General features: G+C 37.2%; 1 protein-coding gene across 3 annotated transcripts in view; it reads left to right on the plus strand.

Moving 5' to 3' along the window:
• The window catches only part of LOC134668101 (uncharacterized), a 136,017-nt gene that overhangs the window by 103,891 nt on the left and 10,714 nt on the right, over positions 1–21,412 (plus strand). The window lies entirely within an intron of this gene.

Raw genomic sequence — 21,412 nt, forward strand, 5'->3', positions numbered from 1 at the left:
ACCGGTTTTTTGCAAAAAAAATTAAAATAACCATATTTTTCGAATTATTTTACACTCGAAATGTAGGACTCAGTTCAGTTGTGTAGGGGAGACCGAGGTGAGTTGTGACAGAGGAGAGTTGTGACATCGTCGATTTTTTGGAATCTATTAACTAGAAACTAAGTCGCAATAGCGCGCGTTTGATAGTTCAAGTTACGAGCTAACGAACGCACACTGTTGCGACCTAGTTTCTAGTTAATATATTCCAAAAAATCGACGATGTCACAACTCTCCTCTGTCACAACTCACCTCGGTCACCCCTATATAGGTAACGACTTCGTATTATTAGATTGCCCAATAAAATAAAAAATTAGGACATTTTTACACAAATTGACTAAGCCCAACGGTAAGCTCCAGAAGGCTTGTGTTGTGAGTACTCAGACAACGATATATATAAATACTTAAATACATATAGAAAACAACCAATGACTCAGAAACAAGTATCTGTATCATCATACAAATAAATGCCCTTACCAGGATTCGAACCTGGGACCATCGGCAAACAAACACAACGAAAACAACATAAATAACAAACGACAAAGAACGAAAAAATACCGGTTTCGTTCCCATACAAAAAATACCGCTATCCGATCCCTGGAATAAACCAAGCACTGCATGTAAACCACAAGTTTATTCGTAGACACTCCCAGCAGTCCCAGCGTTTAACGTCACCGTCACATTAAATAAACGCGAGAGTCGCTATGCCGAAATAAATGTCTGGCGTTTATAAATAGAGCCAATTAACTAAGCGAGTATAGTCGCGGTCAAAACCTTACTACATACAATAAATACATAGATGTAAAATAAATATAAAATTTGTGAAAGCGACTGCCATCTGACCTTCCAACCCAGAGGGTATCCTCACGATGTTTTCCTTCGCTGAACAGCGACTGGTGAATATCAACTATATCAAGTGATATTTCGTACATAAGTTCCGAAAAACTTTGCATTGCTACGAAGCCGGGGTTTGAACCCGCGACCTCCGGATTGCAACTCGCACGCTCTTGCCGCTTTGCTATATACAAAAAGAATAGATAGTATAGAGGGGTCCTGTCATAGTAAATGTTAAATATGAAACGGTGTCGTCACGCCATCTAACCGAGAATAGGCTAAAAATGTGTGCGCCATCTATCCGAGAATGACTTCTTCTTGATTTCCGAGGCACGTTTTTTAGTGTTCCGTACAAAACTTTGTTTACGGAACACTTATTTTCTTAGACTTTATTAATCTTATACGAAGTTACATACGTTTCGTCGTCGCTACGAAGATATACATATACACAGCATACCTACAGTATACAGTATCATACGCTAAGTGTCAACACTGTCAACCCACGTGCAAAAGCCCGAAATATCCGGCATGCAGTCCGGACGCTTATAAACGACGACTATTAGTCGCGAATATGAAGAATAGCGATAATATACAGAAAGGCATTTTTAGTAAGAAAGTTTGTTCATGAAATTGTAAGTTAAAACTACTTGAAAATTGAGGTTCTGAATAAAAACGCAGATCCAATTGGTCCAAATAGCGTACGAAGCCTATAGAAACCTTCAATACCTAGCTTAGTTTCGGCATTCATCAAATAAGCGCAAATTCTATTGTTGTGTTAGCTATAATTTGCAACTACATGTTTTAAAAAAACCGGGCAAGTGCGAGTCGGACTCGCGCACGAAGGGTTCCGTACCATAATGCAAAAAAAAAAAACAAAAAAAAGCAAAAAGAAAACGGTCACCCATCCAAGTACTGACCCCTCCCGACGTTGCTTAACTTTGGTCAAAATTCACGTTTGTTGTATGGGAGCCCCATTTAAATCTTTATTTTATTCTGTTTTTAGTATTTGTTGTTATAGCGGCAACAGAAATACATCATCTGTGAAAATTTCAACTGTCTAGCTATCACGGTTCGCGAGATACAGCCTGGTGACAGACGGACGGACGGACGGACGGACGGACGGACGGACGGACAGCGAAGTCTTAGTAATAGGGTCCCGTTTTACCCTTTGGGTACGGAACCCTAATAATAGGGTCCCGTTTTACCCTTTGGGTACGGAACCCTAAAAAATTGCATAAGTAATTCTGAAATTCATATATTTTGACATAACCTTAGCTTAGTTAGATCATTGATCAACTATTTGCCAACATGTAGACAACATTGCGTGTGACATTAACAAGCGCGATTAAATCGAGTATCACGACACGACAACGACATCGCGTTTGTAATTTGTACTGACAGCAACACAATTAACTGACCAATCGCAGACCTTACCTCGTTGCAGTACGGTTCACAAAATTTGTGACCATTTAATGGTCTACTGACTGCCTTGATGACAGAATACTAACACCTCAACATTCATACAGCACTCATAGCTTAGAATACTAGTAGGTACCTACACAATAATGGCGCGTTTCAAATAATTATTTAAACTACAGTTGTTGATAGCTTTGAATAATTTGAGTTTCAATAGGATATTTTTGAAGCAAGGCAACGATATTGTATTATAAAATTATACGTGCCCGTATTTATTACAAATAAAATCTAGCAGCAACACCTACACCCAAACCCTATTTGGCGTAACCAGGTACAACGGATACCTACTATTTAGTAGTACCTATTCACAAATTCCTTAGTTTACCAATGTTACCGAGATTAAATGTATTACTGACCCACATCTTCCACTTTGTCACGTTCTATTACCCATCCTCGAGGGACATCGCTAATAAGACAAGTAACAAAACCCTTTGTACATTATGTTTTCTAGTTTTGGTCCTAGGTTTCTTTCCCATATTTTTCAGTTTATATCTACATAGAAGGTACTTCAAACCCTACCTCTTTTACCTAAATTTTAACCCGATTATAAGGTTTCATGGCCAGATAAAAATGAAACATAATATAATTACGATTACCATACGTACGAAAATCCATAGATAAAGCCAAACAGGAAGATAACAGCATCCATTATAAATCCTATCATAAAATACATTCAGCAGAAAAGACTTGACGTAGGTGCCTAATGCCTACTTATCCAATAGGTATACGACTAACAGGATAACATTCATAACGATTTACATTGAAATCTCCAAAGACATTTTTTAATTAGGAATAATACTCCAAACCCTTTATACTTTCACCTGAGAACCTAAGAGACTTAACTGGACGCCAAAGTTCATGCTGTTTTGGACTAAAACGCTATGATCAATTAGGCACATAATTCCACGAAAAACATAACTGCCTTGTAGCATTGTGGCTTTAAGATTCAGATTTGCGTACCGGTAAAGAGGGTCATCTTGAAGCAGGCATTGCGAATGCTGAAAGACATCCCATTTACCGCATGGTTGGTCGCGACCATTTTCGCCCAGAACGGTTTGACCCGTGTCTTGTTATATTTCTTGAGTGAGGCGATTCTGAATGGGTTTGGGAGAAGCATTTCATTTGAAGAGACGACACCTGTGCCTATTTTGGGATAACAAGTTGACCTCAAGTGTTTTGAAAATATATGACCTTAAATCCATTTATAACAGACGTAGTGAAATTTCATCTGACCAAAACTGCTGTAAGCAGATACTAAACCGAACAACAACAACAACAACAAGATACGAGTATGTGTCTGAAATTACCAGTAAACAGTTGACCACGACGAACTGCAGAGTTTAAAACGACTGAAAAGAAGCTATACTCTGTAGGTATTATTATTATCATTAAGGAGTAGGTTTCAAAAAAGTAAATTATAATTTACTTCACGTAATTTAGTGTGATCCGTTGCCGATTTTATACCTAATGTGGTATCCTTATGCCGCAGTTAGCAAGATATCACTTACCGTTAATTGTTTTTGTGAAATACTTACTCTAGTTAGTCACAAGACCTCGCGATTTGTAAAAAAACGCAGTAACGTAAAATCGGGCGTTTTCAGATATAAATATTGAAAACCTGATTCTTTCACATCTGGACGTTCTTGGGCTCATTCTCCATCTCCATCAAGCATTCTCCATCTCAACATTAAAAAAAGATGTCCCAAAATGTCCATTCCATTACGTCACGTTTTAGTATGAAAAAAATCTACAATTTTCATACAAATTTTTGGGACATTTTATTTTATCATCAGAATTGAATATGCTAGTGATTCTGAGTTGAAAGAACCCAAAAACACCGGGATCTGTGAGAATCGGGTTTTCGATATTTATTTCTGAAAACGCCCTTTTTCCGCTTTTAGTCTCAAAGGTACTGAATGACTTTCCAAATAATCTCGGGATTCTAATTCGCTTTTAAGCTACGCTCGTAGAGCTATCTCGTACCTCATAGCATAATTTTGCCGGTAAGTAGCGAAAAAATACTTCGCAGAGAACAATGTGCTGTGATTCTTAGCTGAGAATGGGTTTAAAACATTCGGGGTAAAATCGGGAAAAATATGACACACAGGTGGTCGACAGATCATATTAGCCTCTACTGACAGTTGGAAGGGCTCCAAACCAACCAGCAGTCGTTAAAAATCTAGACTCATTTTAATTTAGGATATTTTTTTATTGTTGCATAGTGCACATTCATATTCATTCATTACCTATTTACGTAGTAAACGACTGTAAATTTTACTATAAATAAAATACCCATGAAGGAACGTACAGTCGCCATCAGATATATCGGAGCGGCCAAGGTGCTCACAAATATCTGAACACGACGCCTCTATTGTCAGGGAGTTAGAGCGCGTGCTCAGATATTGTGAACACCTTGGCCGCTCCGATATATCTGATGGCGACTGTACAGTTAGAGATTTGTACAGTCGCCGTCAGATATATCGGAGCGGTCAAGGCGGTCACAAATATCTGAGCACGCCTCTATTGTCAGGTGTTAGAGTGTTAGAGTGCGTGTTCAGATGTTGTGGCACAAAACGATAGGTACAGAAATCAATCTACATACAAAGCGCGCTCGAGCAACGCACACATAGACACTGCTCACGGACACGATATCTCGGACCGGTTGGGACCAGTGCGAGCGCGAGTGCCATCCGCTTGAGACACGCGTCTGTGAACTTTTTTGTGCAATAATGGAGAAACAAAACAAAAAGTTATTATAACTGTACAGTGGACGGTTGTTTAAATTCAACATTAAACGGTGAATTGTCGTTTTTTAAGCTACCAGTGGTTTCAGAGAGAATGCGTATGCGAATTTATTACATTGTACATGAGAATGCGAATGTATTACACTAAAAAATATAATAATCGTGTATTTCGCCAATCTCGGAATCATCGCAAGATATTTTCTGTGGCAAATTTGTAATATAACAATGACATTAAAATTAAAATACCTATTTGAGTTATTAATGTTATTATTAATTTATATTTCCATTCTTTCCGTTTCATCCTCAACAATAAATCGAACAACTAAATACGAGATACGATATGATAGATACGAGTGCCACAACCACGATAGTTTTTTGTGCATAAGTCATAGTTCGCAACAATCGCAACCCTAGAGCGACCGCCGAGCGTAGGTATGAAAAGTAAAGTACATACATGTGATTGACTTCTGTACTTATCTATTTTGTGGTTGTGGACACTTTAGCTGCTCCGATATATCTGATGGTGACTGTACTACCCACCTATTCTGTGCTTGTCAATGGGTTTGTTTATTTGTTTTAACTCTGCAGGTTAAGAGATACTGTGGTTTCTTTGTTCTTTCGAGAAAGCAGGATAAATAAATGGAAAACGATTACAATGTAATGGGGGTAATATTGATCGACTGAAATTGCAGGCTATTTGTTGTATCTTCAATTCTGAATTCTTTGTGTCTTTCAGTACAAATAGGAAAACAATTGAAGTATTTTAAGTGCCCATTTACTGTAATTTGATGACGATATGTTATTGTTTTAACACTACCTACTCACTACTGTTCACTTTTTCTACAATAGTCCCAATGCCTGCTGAGTCCGGTTCATGGGTGTGTGTGTGTGTATTGTTGCACCTGTGGACGGGTCCCAGCAGGCGTTCTATATGACATTAAAGCTCTCCAAAGGGCCTCTACGTGTTGGATCTGTATCCCCACGCAAGCCTACCAAAAGACCGGGATTTAAAGGCCCGTGGAATCCAAAATGGAGTTACAAATAATATTCAAACAATTATGAGACTAAACCATTACTACTAGGCTTTTTTTATTAACTTTACATATCGTTATTTTGAGTTTGATAGTCGTTGTACCTTAAAGTTAACTTCTCGTTCGTTTTGTTAGTTTGAGCCTATTTCTAGCCACGCAATAACCTAACGCAATAATCACTAAGTTTCAGAGTTCATACTACACCATCCAATTGTGGCCAATAACTGAATACATGAAATTTCGCTCGCCTGAACAATATTTAGGGCGACCACACGCGATCTGATAAGTTTGGTAATTAACACATTTGATTAACGATTATGACCTTTATACACTGTTTTAGCGGTTACCGAACGAGCAATTAAAATGATTACACTGTTTTTTTTTTGAACTCCATTATTTATTATGAATCATATTACACCGTTCGTCAACTTTAAATGGCTCCCATGTACACCGGTCAAATCTTACAATAAAAAAACAATGCGTGATGTAGTTCTGTATTTTTTGTATATTGTTTATAGTCCTTAGAGGAATGTGAGACTATGTTTTGCAAGCAAAAAAAAGTTGTGCTCTCTGCGTAATTTGCGAAAAACTGCAAAAATTTCGGACTTTTTTCAGATTTTACAGTTTCATCATAAAACTATGGGTTTTTGGTCAAAACTTGCTATGTAATGTTGAAAGAATATTAAATTTGGAACAATTTAAGCCCACAAACAGCGCCATATGTCAAATAGTTCTTGAGATATGGGGCTTTAAAAAAAGGGTATTTTTTTCCTTGGAATGAAATTACAAGTTTTTCCTATATTTTAAGACAAATATCGGCACAACCGCTCATGCTATGATATATATGGCAATGAAAGTTATAGCAAATTTAATTACCTTTCATTTAAGTGCTAGAAAAAGTCAGTAAGTCTTACAGTACTGAAGTTATCGTAAAAAATGAAATTGCTATAATGGGGAAGGCAACTAATGTATTGTTTTAGGCATTATCAAAATCCCTTCAAAAGGCAGTACCATTTGTCAGTCGAGAACGCAATCTACGATTATCTTTTACCGGTTTTCCCCGATAGCAGTAGAGCGACGTCGGAGATCAACCATTTTTAAAATGCACTCACGCCACTCACCTCTTAAGCACTTCATGAAATCAAGACACAATCTGTAGTTTGGCTTGTTTCTCGGCCCCACTTTTTGGTTGTAGCCGTAGATTTCATGATGCCAATTCTGATTTTACAATTTGTTATGGTTTTGAACTTGTTTTAATACGACCGACCTTGACAATAGTTCACGGTAATCGGCGTGGTGTTGGTGAAACACACTGAAATTACTGGAAGTCATGTCATTAGTATCTAGCTTGCGCTCGCTTATTGGTGCTCTTGAGTGTACTCTGAGTCGTGGTAATGGTAATACAAGATCACGATAAAATCCTAACCATAACAAATTGATACATCAGAATCAGTTACCATTACCCACTCTATGTATACGTTTGTGTTATAATCCACGGGTCTTAACTGGCAATATCCTGTTACTACTAGTCTTTACTAGATAGGTGTATAAACTGACAAACCAAATCATTTATAGAAAAAGAACTGAACGAAACACGTAGGAAAGTATAGATAAGTGTGTGTTAACATGATGTGCCAAGCCGGGTGGATCGCATACATTTGTTTCATATCGGTAAGCTTACATACCGGTTTCTTTAGCCCTTGACTCGTATAAGTGATATTAATAATGAACTACAGCATCATGTTGAAATGAAATGAAAAATTTATTGATAACAATTGTTACATGTCTTTTTTTCCATATAAGTACTAGTATTGGTCTAGTATTCTATGTGCATATACCTGTAAACATAATCCAAATTATATAAATAAAATTAATCGTTAAAATTTGCAATATATCGAAATTATTATTAACAATGAGAATGTAATTTATATCGGTACTATACAAATGTCACGCCTGTATTAATTATTAAATTACTTGTGGAATATTAAAAAACTCACTGTAATCGTAAAACATCTTCTCAAGAAGCCACTTTTTTAGTTTAGATTTAAATCCTTTAATGGAATGGAATTAGAGTGTGTAAACACTGCTACTTGCTGTATTAGTATACAGGGTAGGGGTAGAATTTGGAACTCGAGAAATAGCTCCCGGGCTGGAGCGTCGTTCGGTTTACCTGCCATACCGCGGAGTGCTCGTTTTTGCATTGAGAAAACGCGATACCAGTCCGCGGCTCTGGCCCAAAGCTCCACACCATACGTCAACACGGAGTGGACCGTCGCGAAGTAGCATTCTCGCACCGTGGTCCTCCCGGCGGTGCGCGCCAGGCGGCGCAGTGCGAAACAGGCGCGGCCTAGTCGATTACACACCTCGTCTATGTGCCTCTCCCAAGTGAGCGCACTGTCGAGTTGGAACCCGAGCAAGCGTGTGCAGGACACGTGCTGTAGAGGGGCATCGTCCGCACACACTTGTAGGTTCTCACTGGGATGGCCGTTGAGTTTTACTGTCATAAAACAGGTCTTATTTTTGTTAAGCGCCAGTCCGTTGGCCTTGAACCACTCATTCAACTGCCGAACAACGTTATTTAGGGCCGTTTCAAGCTCATTTTTCGTGGGCGTACTTACTACCGCAGTGACGTCGTCGGCGTACATGTAAATATCGGCGCCAGTAATTGTAGTTGAGTAACTGGCGTGATTGGCGTTGGGCGAGCTTTTATAAGATAATTAAAGAGAATATTAATTTAGTTAAGATTAAAAAACCCTTTTGAACACCCTAAATCGGATAAATTTCCGAATATTTTTAGTTAAATGTCTATATCTACAATCCGAAAAAAGTTTCACTTGTATCGTGGTTTCATAAAACCACACAATTACTTGTTTTCTATTGATAAATTGACCCATTTACTTTCCAATTATTTTTATTTTTTACTATAAATACATTTATTTTATACAGTAAATACTACTAGTGAAAGAGGTATTGCTAGTTACAACCCGTGGATTGACAACTCTCTGAGCAGTAGCACCACATTCATTTCAGCCTTAACAACCATTGGAAATGAATTTGTAATTTATTGTGTAAATTCGGTAAACCATTGAAGAAGTTTTGATATACTGGTTACATGACAAGACTGAGTCACATACATGCCCTATAACTAAACGTTTACCTAGAGTGGGTAATGGTAGCTGATTCTGATGAATCATTATGTTACGGTTAGGATATTATCGTGATCTTGTATTACCACGACTCAGAGTTCACTCAAGAGCACCAATAAGCGAGCGCGAGCTAGATACTAGTGACATGACTTTCAGTGTGTTTATCCAACACCACGCCAATTGCCGTGAACTATACCGTCAAGGTCGGTCGTATGAAAACAAGTTCAAAATCATAACAAATTGTTAAATCGGAATCGTCATCGTGGGATCTATGGCTACAAGCAAAAAATGGAGCCGAGAAACAAGCCAAACTACAGATTGTGTCTTGATTTCATTACTGAATTGAAGTGCTTAAGAGAGGGGTGCATTTTAAAAATGGTTGATCTCCGACGTCACTCTGCTGCTATCGGGGAAAACCGGTAAAAGATAATCGTATATTGCGTTCTCGACTGACAAATGGTACTGCCTTTTGAAGGGATTTTGATAATGCCTAAAACAATACATTAGTTGCCTTCCCCATTATAGCAATTTCATTTTTTTTACGATAACTTCAGTACTGTAAGACTTACTGACTTTTTCTAGCACTTAAATGAAAGGTAATTAAATTTGCTATAACTTTATTCATTGCAATATACAGGGTGATTCATGAGACGTGAGCAGGACTAATCCTGCACACTCAGTAACTGATAATTGATCGATCACCGTCGTATTTAGGTGAAACAACCACACTTTTTCCTATTTTTTAACTTTTTGGCGAGGGCAAATTTAATTCTCTACAATCATGGTCACCCTACAAGACCTAATTAATAAACATAAAACCTCTTTAACCGTAATGACAGCATTATGATTACGAAGAAAATAAACTGTCAAACTTGAGTGAGATACGAGTTTTCAAAAGTAACCAGACCGTGATGACATTCAATTTGACACAGAATATCGGTAGTTTAGGATTCTAATTGTAGGGTGACCATGCATGTCGTAAATAAATGAATAACTTTTTTTTTCAACACGACTAGAATATTAACGTTAACCTCACTAATACTGATACGAAACAGTTGCTTATAATTTACGAAATGCGCAGTGTTAATCCTGCTCACGTCTCCTGAATCACCCTGTATATCATAGCATGAGCGGTTGTGCCGATATTTGTCTTAAAATATAGGAAAAACTTGTAATTTCATTCCAAGGAAAAAGATACCCTTTTTTTAAAGCCCCATATTTCAAGAACTATTTGACATACGGCGCTGTTTATGGTCTTAAATTGTTCCAAATTTAATATACTTTCAACATTACATAGCAAGTTTTGACCAAAAACCCATAGTTTTACAATAAATCTGTAAATTCTGAAAAAAGTCTGAAATTTTTCGCAAATTACACAGAGAGCACAACTTTTTTTTGCTTGCAAAACATAGTCTCACATTCCTCCAAGGACTCCAAACAATATATAAAAAATACAGAACTACATCACGCATTGTTTTTTTTGGAGATTTTTTTGTAAGATTTGACTGGTCTAATGGTCATATTTCTATAATAGTCTAATTCCGGCCTGTCAATTTTACACGCTTTTATTTTAACTTGCCCTGTTATAATAGTGTGTGTGTGTGTGTGTTAGTTTGGGTAAATCTTGGATGCTAAATTTGACCCACTTCCTGATTTCTGATTGAGCTGAAATTTTGCATTCATACGTAAATCGGATGACAATGCAATATCGTTATATTGCATAAATTATTAAATGATTGTCATCCGATTGACATGGAGCTGATCTGATAATGGAGACAGGAAGTGGCCATGGGAACTTTGTAATAAAAAACTCAAAGTCTGGGGTGTCAGAATTGTCTCGATGAATAAGTTATTTGTGGAAAGAAAAGCAAGCCAGCGATAAAAAATTGTACCAAAAATAATGTTTGCTAGAAAGTTATTCGCTTTTATAAAGTTCAAGCTTCATAGAACACCTACTCATTATCACAGTTAAATGTTTTGTTAGTAGTTACAAACACATACAAACGTCTCGTAAGTTTTCTCACTTTTCTTAGCAAGTAGCGCACTCTAGTATCGTCTCCCGGAACTCTCTTCCCCAATAACAAACAAAACCGGCACGGTTCTCGCCACAGACCACAGAACATAACACGATATCTCGCAGGGCTGGCACCCGGCCAGACTTAACGGCCCTAGTAAATTCTCCACCAGTGCCGATAGCGACTTGTGCATGCCCTGGCTTACACTCGGGTCTGGATTGTCTGGAAGACGAGATATGGAGAGATAATTTGGCAAACTATTGTTAGTAGGAATGTAAATGAGACAAGGACATGTCTAAACTTAAAGGCACACACACGGATAGGGTTTGCGGATGCGGTGATAATCTAGTATGGAGGGCAGCTTGCTTTCGCTATACCTTGCACATCCATATAAGTATAAATATATCAATAAGTAAAGCAATGTACCACACCGCATTTTGTACCTAAGTTAAGCTCCTATGTAAAAGTAAGCAATAAATATATTGATTGATTAATTGATGTACAAGCGAGGCAGCGCTGTTCTTATCTATAACGTTGTCTCACTCACACACCATCGTCGTATATATCTGAAATTCTGGATGCAGAGCCCCCTGGTTCCGCTGATCACTACCAAACTCTAAAAAATAAATTATTAAGAGTGCATTTTATTTTAGTAATCTTAAGTAGGCGTTTTAAACGTCAAACTTCTCTATCACTGCGTATGCTACCAAAATCGTTGCAGACTTTTCTTGGTCTGACTCTATTTTTAAACCGTTGTTTTAAACTGACATTTTTGATTACCAGACTATAGATTATTAGGTGCAAGTAGAAGTGAGACATCAATAAACAGTAGAGTAGTATTAACAGTTTGGTTTTCCTGTATTGTAATCCTTATTAAGTAGGTGTAATAAAATAAAATCGCTTTTGAGAAATCAAGAGAAATCTTTCGTGTCAGATGGCACCATCTAACGGAATTAGTCTGCACCTACTTATCACGCATGAGCTGAGAGGAACAACGCCCTCTATCGTATTCAACAAGCTTATAATATTTATTTTCGTCCGATGCAAGATACAAAGAAACTAAAATCAAAGTAGCAAACGCATACTTAACATATTTATAGTTTTGTAGGTACGCTCGAGGACATTCGAGCTTTAAGTAGGTCGTCGATTTTTATATTGATTTGACATTGAAGTTCACACGTTGCTCCAGGCGGCATAGCACGGTGGCGTTTTAATCCCTTGTCACCATACCTGTCACGTTCTAACAAGTATGTAAGTGCGAAAGGGACGCGCATAGTGATAGTCGATAAAAATGGAACCGTGCTGCGCCCGCAGATCAGAATCAGAATGAGATTAGGATAATCATCCTCGTACAACTTCATAACATAAACCTAATAAACAGTTAGGGCCCGATTCGAATTTTGAAATAGATATATATTAGATATCTTTTAAACACCACCAAGATACGATATCAAATTTGACATTTGCGCGATTCTGGAGATACTCTTGAACGATTTCCACAGGATATGACTTAGAGATCCAATTCACATCTAATAGATATCTTACTCTATCTAACGTAAAAGTGACATTGGTTGCCCGAATTGCGTTGCAAAAGAGAACTAGTTGATATCTAAACTATAACATATCTAGAATGGATCTAGTACGTGTCGTCTCTTGTGAATATCTTGAAGTTCGAATACGGCAGTTAGTTACATAGTATAAACTAGCAATTGGATTCAAATTCCCAAGATAGAGTAAAGTATCTAGCAACATGTCTGTTTACTTTCATATTCCCAAATCCCCCAAAAATATTTTCGGGAATTTCATGTAACATTCCTGCCATATTCCTGCTAATAACCGTTGTGTGCTAACTACGCACAGTAAGGGCAGTAGGTACGCGAACTAAGTGTACTAGGCCACAGATAAGTTACTAATTTAGATGCGCCAAAAAAATACTTATAGGTACACTAACCAATTCACCTATACCATCCGTAAATGGACCCGGGTATGTCCTTAAACTACCTCCAGGACCCGGGTATGTCCTTAAACCACGTCCTAGGCTACCGGTGGACGGGCAGCAGCGTCCCTCAAATTCGGTGTACTCGACTGCGATCGCCAAGCGTGGCGATTATGGCATTCACCCCCCAATAAAGGGGGAAGCCTATGTTCAGCAGTGGACGTCTTATGGCTGAGATGATGATGATGATGATCCGTAAATCAAACGTACGTCAGAGGTTATATTACCATCTCTTTCACTCATGCTACGACTATGCAAGTGTGTGAGATGAGAAGTTTCACGACTCCGGTCGTCAGTTTGGTTTGCGTATAGTAAAATACAATATTAAGCAGAACCCTTAGTGAAAATTTAATTCGATTCCGTACGTGACGTACGCGTTTGCGTTAAGTCCCATTTTGTATGGGATTTAAAACAGCCCGCCAAGTGGGACGTTTTGGTACAAAATGAGACTTAACGCAAACGCGTACGTCACGTCACGCTATCGAATGAAAACACTAGGGAACAGTAATGGAATAATAATTGACCAAGTATACAAATTAATATAATAGGTAATTCATCGTCTCATTTCTTTATCTGTAAAGAACACTCACATTCAGGGCCAAGAACCCGACAGTCGGGTACACTGTTCGTAGCGACTAAGCGAAACTACGAACTACGAACGTAACCCGTAGCACTTAGTGGCAATGAATGTGTTAAAACCGTTATTGTGAGTGGTGTGTCTGTTCTCAAGTCGAGTAATCTGTGACTAAGGCGTGTCGAAGAGAGATAACACTGATAACCATAACCATGATGAGATGAGATGGTAGCCTTTACCGTTATATGCCTAATGTGGACATTTAGGTACCATTAGAGCTTTGCTAAATGCCTATGTTTGTTATACGCTCACGAGCAATTAACAATGAGTCATTTGCAGGGATCGGAAATTAGGATGCTTTTATACCTAAACTTCGGCCTCAGTACCTACACCGCGTTGTTGTTGAGTAAGTAGTATGGAGGCGGACTCAATTTAGTTTTACTAATTAATTTACCGGGATTTCCCGGAATACCGGCAATTAGGATACATATACACATACGAATTAAAGTATTTAAATAACATATTTCAGCTGTTTCTTTTTACAAAATATGTGGTATGCGGTGATTTTTTTGTTACACCCTGTTTGTAGTTAATACTGTTTACCAACGTGTAGGTATGTTAACTAAATCGCTGAAAATAGTCATAAATTTCGACAGTTGTCACTATTTCGTGATGTTTTATACGATCCCGGAATCCCGGAACTTAAATAATTAAATAATATTTTTAAGAAGCCGACTCCATACTTGCTGAGCTTTTTCCGGGAATTTGCTAAGTTTAGGTATAAAAGCATCCGAATTTCTGATTCCTGGTCATTTGCATAGAATATTCAATACAAAGTGACCCGTTTTTGTTGCTCGTGAGAATAATGAAGGGGGTCCAAAGTAGGTACGAATATCCATTTTCTAAGCACATTTGGTAATATTTTAGGGCATTTTCATTTAACTTGTACAAGTTAAGCGCGACTTAAGTCGTGTTTCAGTAACGTCTAATCGTTACATTTCTGACAAAATGTATGGGATTAGACATTGACTGTCAGTTTTGTAACTATTGCTAACCGGCCGTTAAAGGTGTTCAATTAAGTGAAAATGCCCTTTAACTAGACATTTTAGACAGTTAAACGTACCTAATTCTATGTTAAAGTAGTACTGTAAAGTACCTACTTCGGCGGTACCTAAAACTATTTCAATACTTATTAAGTTTCAATCGAAGGTTTGGTATTGAGATGAGACTATTAATTGATTCGCGAAGCTAATTATATTAACTAAGTAAAAGTTACTATATATAAAAATTAGTTTTCATAAAATAAAACGAAAATTACTGAATGACGTGACGCCTAGGTATATGAAAATTCAATAGCCATTACTACTTTTAAACTACCCATTTAGGTAAATTATTTAATTAACAGTGTTTAACTCAACACCTTTTCACGGTTGCAAACAGATTTTTTTGTCTACCACTGTATCGATTATCACTTGAGCGATCTTTTTATCGAGCTCGCTCGGGGCGTGGCTTCCGTTTCCGGTGGCCAGTAATGGATGGTTTTATCGTTTCCGTGGGGCTACAGCCTTAACCTGATTTTAAATATTTCACATTTAAAGTTAACATTAAATTCGAAATAAAAAAATAATACTTTGATTATATACAATATTATACATAGTATACGAAATATAAAACAAACTTTTTTGATTCCTCTAGGTTGGTCAGGTCAGATGGCAGTCGCTTTCGTAAAAACTAGTGCCTACGTCAAATCATAGGATTAGACGTCAAGCGAACCCCAGGTTCCCGATGAGCGATGGCAAAATGCAATGCAATTAATTGAAATAGATAAGATTAAGATATACAAAAGAAAATATGAAAAAGAAGATACGAAAGAAAACATGACCAAGGCCTCTTATTACTACCTACTGCCACGAATAGAGTAGACGCTGGTTCAATACGACGCATATTTCAGTTAAACTACTACTACCTACTAAACTACTACTTTTTTTCCTTGGCTTATTTGAGTGTCCCACTGCTGGGCAAATGCCTCTCCCCTGGTTCTCCATAACTCCCGATGTTGTACCTAGTAGTAAATATTGAAAAAATATTAAAAAATCTAAATATTGAATCAAATACTTAATTCCATGTTCCGCGTGTACCGCAGCAGTAAACCCAGCGGTTCATATGATTTGTCTGGCCCTAAGTCTGGATGTTTACGACAATTACGACTCTAGTTGCATGCGCGCAGGTGCAAGCAACAGGCGGCCGGTTCCATAGTCTAATAAAACATGGTCTTCTCTTCCCAGAGTGACACAAGCCTACGTCACAATAACATGGCCGCTATATACACTGTATGCTATCGCATATTATTATATAGCGCTGTCGCATGATGATGTAGGCTTGTGTCAGTCACGTGACCACGAAAAGACGGGAAGAGAGTACCAGGCGGAGTATATTATTATACCATGGCCGGTTCTAACTTTCTTATTGATGGCAATGCCATTTCATTTTGACAACATTTGTTAGTGTATCAATTAAAAAATGCCGCAACCATAATAACTTTCTGAATTTGTCAGTTACTTTTCTTGTCATGGCTCCCACACCTTCTCTTTTATATTTAGGGAAAATGCCGCAACTATAAAAATCACACTATTGTCACAGTACTTATTTTGGATACCACTGAATAGCTCGTAACTTGGACCCCAGTAAGTGCCTCTTTTCTAGGAAAGCGTTGTGTACTCCAGTTGAGCGCCAAAAGCACTTAACAGTATTGGTTTTCGGGTCAAAAATGGGTCATAAAATAGCTCATTGGAGATCTGTCCTCATAAATACTGATAAGTACTGAAAATGGGTTTCTCCGAAGTAACGATATTACTACTATTACGAGTAATTAAGTAGGAAGTACCTAAGATGCTCATGCTTTTGAAGCCTGCAGGCCTATTATGGATGCCTTTATCCACGTGACAAAATATCCGTCACTGTTTAACAGTGCATGATTGAAAGTGACGTATACCGTTTTATCACGCTGTCATGTAGACAAAAACGACCATCATTGTACTGATTTATTTTGCGTTCATCATTATATGATTAGAATATTCGGTAATTATTCGGCATATTCGGCAATTACCCAATGTTCGTAATCGGTCGAATTATTCGGTTATTCTGCAAATATTTTTTTTATTATATAATTATTGACCTTAAACTGGTCCGTAAGAAGGCTAGGTTAGGGTGTAAATAATGCAAATACAATCATGTATATACCGCCAAATCATAGCCGAATAGTCCATCTAAATAAGCTAACTTTGGACTGACTTGAAGAGAACAAAGTGTGAGTTTGTCATTAATATAAACGTCATATTTTCATAGACATCTCACATTAATGATGACATTGCTACACTATGTGATTGCAAATGTCATGCAGACTTGCACAGTTAGCTTCGTCCGACTCTAACCACATGTGTATACACAGGGTGACATTTAAGTCGTGATCAGTAATATGTTTTTCTAACTCCATAAACAACGAGCAATTTTATGCCCCTAATCTTACTAAAATCAGACAAGATTTTTTTTTGTTTATTTTTTGTCATTTATTTTACTTTTATAAGTGGATTTAGGATATTACAACGGCTTATTAAGCAATTTTAATCGTGTCAAGCAATTTTAACCACGCCCAAAGAACTAGGGAATTTGTAACGTTAGGATTGCGTGCGATTAAAATGTCAGCCTTTTGCGTAAGTACGCCGGCATTTCGGGGCGATAGCGATAACGATAGTGATAACATTAGTCAGGGTTTGCAGAAATAGGCTAAGCCCGGTTTTAAAGTTCAACTGCCACATAAAAACTAAATATAAAAATAAAATTAAAAAAAAAAATTTATTCAGAAAAACATAGTTATACATTTAACATTAGGTTAATAATATCTTATCAAGTAAGTCTTTTTAATGACTTCTACCTGAACTAGGAAAATCCTGTATCTCAGGTTGAAAAAATAAAAATACTTAAATAAATAATAACTAACATAACGGCAAACTTATGAGTTAAATTTGTGTTCATTTAGGTAGGTATCAGTTTGATATGTTTACATTCTAGAAATAAAACGGTAGCGAGCTTAGGTTTACAGGGCTTTTAGGTTTATGTTCCAATGCCTAAGAAATGTTTGTGGTTTAAAGTGTGTGTTCAATTTGCTACAGACTTTGAAGTAACTTATTTTTTAATAATATTTAAAGGGTTTCTTTTTATTAATAAAGCACAATTTGGTCAGCATAAGTTGACCTAAATTTGAACCACCTTTCAGATATTATAAACATGACGTAACGTAAGAATGAATAAAAAATGTGTGTTGACCTATTCTGTATTTAGGTACATACCAGCAAAGACATATATAACTTCGTATAAGATGAATAAAATCTAAGAAATAACGTGCCACGGAAATCAAGAAAAAGTCATTCTTGGATAGATGGCGGACACACCTTTGGCCTATGGTCGGCTAGATGGCGTGACGATCCCGTTTCATATTTAACAATTTTAATACATAGATATCAGGGAATGAACAATTGAACATGGGTAAAAATGATATAAAAATAATAAAATCATTTATTATTTTTATATACGTGTTTATTTTGAGTTTTAGTCGTGTGTCGATAGATCGCAGTAATTTTACGGTGACTACAAAATTTACTATGACAGGACCCCTCTATACTATCTATTTCTCTTTGCTACCAGTTACCATGTTTATTAAAAAACAAGCTAGGTAGGTGCTCACCTGGTCTGACATATTTAATAAAAAATATGTTAGCTATATGGTGAAACCGTAAATCATATAATTTGAAAATTCGAACAAATTATGACTCATGCGCATCATCTAATTCATTTCACGAACCATAGACCAACAACGCCATAAAACAATCAGATCAGTGTCCACAAAAACCACCATAAACACAGTAATAGCCTGCGGATTGCTCAATAAAACTCGCCAAGTATTGCGGATCATTAGTTTTCTCGTAAAAAACGTCTTTACGTCGGCGGATTAGTCGGCTGTAAATTATAATGGACACGATTGTTGGCAGTAAACCCGTGGTTTACTGCTTTTCTAACAATTATAGTGGACGCCCACTGTCGCCCACAGCTAGACTATACTAGAATTAATTAAAGGCCCAAGACGTGGCACTTTAGATAGTTGCTAATTTTACAATAGTTCCAATACCCATATCATGATTACGCGTGTGTGTCAGGGATCTAGTTATTTGTTTTACAAGGGGGCAAATGGGGGCAAAGTTGTTGTTTAACCGCTCGTGCTAATATTGATACCCGAGCAAGCGAAAGATTCCAAAATTGAACCACGAGCGTAGCGAGTGTTTCGAAAAATGGAATCTTGAGCGTTGCGAGGGTTTCAAAGCACGAGGGTTAAACAAAATTTGCCCCCGAGTGAAACACAAAATTTTTCACCACACCAACCCGAAGCAAATATTAAATGTAAAATATCAAATAAAATCAAACCAAATCAAATCCAAATGGATGTTATTAAACATTTATCATCCAAAATCATAATTTAAAAGTCAATTTTACCAGCAAACATAAGAAAACAACTCAAAATTTGCATTTGATTACTTTGCCTCACATGTGAATAAAATGCAACTTAGCTATCAGTTTTTGAAGTGCAAAGTAAGCCTTTCCGAGCTGGTGTGGTGAAAAGGATTTTTTCCTTGAAGACAAGACAAGTACAACTTTATTAAGACAAGTACTGCCAACAAACTGCCCTGCAGTTTGGCAGAAGAAAAACGTTTGTAAAATAGGGTTTATTTCATCTGAATAAATGATTTTTTTTTCTTTTTCCCTTTGGAAAACAAACTACTACACAATTACAACAGCAGAAACAACAGCAACAACAACATTACCAACAACAACACATCAACAACAGCAAACAATTAAGAATTTGTTAAGGTTTTAATCTTGTTTTGATACGACCTGGAATCATACTCGCACTTGTTTTCTTATTCTTATTCTTAAGGTAGACCTTCGAGTGATCTTCAGTATCAGTAGAAGTCATTGAGATGTCAGCATGGTGTCATCTATTGGGCATTAGCATGTCCAGCTCTAGGACGTTTACCATAGTTTAAAGGTTAACCGTACATAAGTAGTGTCTCAGCAAGTAGAGCACTTGTTGCGCGTTCGAACCCCGCTGCTGAAATATTCACGGCACGAATACTTCATCGATTTTGCCTGACATTGAAGCGATTTGCATTTATTAATGAATTTCAGACAACAGACGGAAAAGTACGGTAAATGTGAATTAAATAAATAGGATTTTTTTTATTAAGACAGGGCAGTGGTCCTTATTCGTATTTCGCGGACCAGCCGGCCTAGCCAAGGTTACAATCGCTATCGCTTCGATAACGAAAAGCATTATGTCTCTCTATCACTCTTCCATATTAGTGCGACAGTGACAGTTGCGTTTCGATCGCTATGGAGCGTAAGCGATCGGCAACTTGGCTACGCGGCCAGTAGTGGTTCCTGGAAGTAGGTACCCGTGGGACTACCCTTTGTTGACTGGGTATATTTGGGCAAAGCTGGGCACCGTTAATCAAAAAGTTAACTTCGTTAATCGTTAATTCGTTAAATAAAAAGTTAACTTCGTTAAACGTTAAAACGTTACTTTTCAAAAGTTTTAACGAAAGTTAAAGTTAATCGTTAACTCGATACATCGTTAACTCGATACACGCAACTCGTTATACACAATAAGAAATAAATTTTGATTTTTATTAAAGACTAATCTACTAATTAATATGGTAATCATTACTAATTAATAATAGCATAGCCAATAAAAAATATCATTCGCAAGCATCTGCCATAAGGTGCATGGTCCCCTTCATGAACATGAGATTATTAAAATTGTCGTCTGATAGCGACGCCCGTTTTGGAGAAAAAATATATTTTCCCGCCGAAAACAGGCGTTCCACAGCAGCACTCGAAGGTATACTGCTTATACTAGTGTAATGTTCGAGGCAGCGCACGGCCTTGGTGTGAGTAAGTACTTAGGTATTAACGATTAACGGACTTAAGAAAAGTTAACGGAAGTTAATAAGTCCGTTACAGGTTTTTAAAGTTAACTTAAAAATTTAATCCGTTACTCGAAAACTTAACTTCGTTAATTAACGATTAACGGATTAACGAGTTAATGCCCAGCTATGTATTTGGGTCAAAGGAATATACGAGGTATGCTATATGTATAGGTCGTTGCACGAAAGCTGGCGCGGCTTTTCTATGAAAATGTTGCCGATTCAGTATAAATCTCGCGCCAGCTCTTATGAATTTACCTATACTTGACGAAAAAAAAATTGTATAATTGCCCGATAGCACTGAATGGTTAAGGGCCCCTGATATAGCTTTACGTTACTGCCACGTAGGTACTTTGATACCTAATATGTATATTTGTGTATCCAACCAAAGATTGTCTGGAAGTAGCATGTTTCTGTTCTTGAGGGAAAGTGCAGCTGATTTCGATTTCATTTTAATAAAACATGGCAACGACATTTGCATGATTTCCAAGTTTACATCAATACACTCACGTGCATTAACGAAGCA

This window comes from Cydia fagiglandana, chromosome 10 (genome assembly GCF_963556715.1).
Source record: "Cydia fagiglandana chromosome 10, ilCydFagi1.1, whole genome shotgun sequence".
Taxonomy (NCBI): domain Eukaryota; kingdom Metazoa; phylum Arthropoda; class Insecta; order Lepidoptera; family Tortricidae; genus Cydia; species Cydia fagiglandana.